Below are 1,514 nucleotides of genomic sequence, written 5' to 3'. Positions count from 1 at the left end.
GTTATACCCATTTCAAAATTAACCATAGTGAGAACTTCGTCGATCCGGCAAACCCGTTAATTCATACACAGACTATAGAACGATTGTGGGGGACCCTCAAAAGAGCTGTTCTACGGCCTGGAATTAAAGTGTGTTTTTTAAAGCAATATATTGCTCGGTACCAGTTTATGAAGGCTGACCGTGTGAATTTTCTGAGCACCCCCCCCTTTTGCAGCACACATTTTTTCCTTCATATTTGTTCAATATACGGTGCACTTCAACTACTACACTATTTTTTTTTCAAATTTTCCACTGGGTGCGGATCTATATATTAACCGTTACGTTAGGGAAGTAGTCAAAGAGGTCCTGCTCCGTCACCCAGTCAGTTAAGGTTGGTGGTCCTGGGAAGATTGTCGAGATTGGCAAAATAGTATTCTCAAGACAAGTACAACTGAAGGGTCCTACCCAAGCAGCAGGTTTTTGGAGGAGTGTGTCATGAAATGAAACAGGCTTTTTTCTTTAAGTGGCACCATGTCGGAATCATGACACATTGGAGGAATGCATACATCACTCAATTATTCCAGGAACCAAAATTTTCAGACTTCTTTTTCTTATTTTTTTCAGCATTCTTGTTTGAAATGATTACTGCGGAAATAAACCATTACACAGAATGTAAACAAGCCGGAAAAAAAGACAGCTTTTGGTTTCCCACAACCGTAGATGAAATACGGGCATTTTTTGCCATAAATATTATAATGGGTATTAGACAGTTACCCAGAATAACAAATTACTGGAGCAATCAGGAACCTTTTGGCAAGGAATACGTTTCCAGTATTATGACCCGAATACGATTCGTGAAGCTAGCTGTATCCCTAGTACGTGGAGAACCAAGCTTTGATCCCTTATTTAAAATAAGACTCATCGACTGTGTTCAAAATGCATATAAAACATTTTACAAGCCTGCGAGATACCTATCCGTCGATGACGGCATGGTGGGGTATAAAAGAAGAGTACGCTTCCGACAGTATATGCCAGGAAAGCCCACAAAATGAGGGATCAAAGTTTTGGAAAATTTGTGAAGCAAATACTGGTAACCACTGAGGATTTATCTTTTATACTGGAAAAAGAGGTAATAATATTAGCCAGCATGGCCTAGGGTACGATGTGGTCTGGAATTTATCACTTCCATACCATAACCAGGGCCGTATATTATTTTTTGACCGAATTTTTAGTTCGGTCAAACTTGCAGTGGATTTAGAAGCTGTAGAAACGTATACATGTGCTACAGTAATTGCTAGTAGAAAAGGACTGCCATTGGATATAAAAAAAAGGTGAAATAATTCAAGACTTTTGTTCACTTTTTGGTGGCTATAGCCAACGTCTACATTGTTTAACAGCAAGCTGACTTACTTATCTCCCCTCGTTATTCACCACCTCCTCAATTTTTAATTATCAGGTACTGAAATATTACCATGGTTACAATTTCAAGCTTGGAACGGTGAACCACAAGGATGGGTTTGTTAACTTGACAGTTG

The sequence above is a fragment of the Octopus bimaculoides genome, chromosome 14, assembly GCF_001194135.2.
Source record: "Octopus bimaculoides isolate UCB-OBI-ISO-001 chromosome 14, ASM119413v2, whole genome shotgun sequence".
Taxonomy (NCBI): Eukaryota; Metazoa; Mollusca; class Cephalopoda; order Octopoda; family Octopodidae; genus Octopus; species Octopus bimaculoides.
This window is presented reverse-complemented; position numbering follows the sequence as displayed.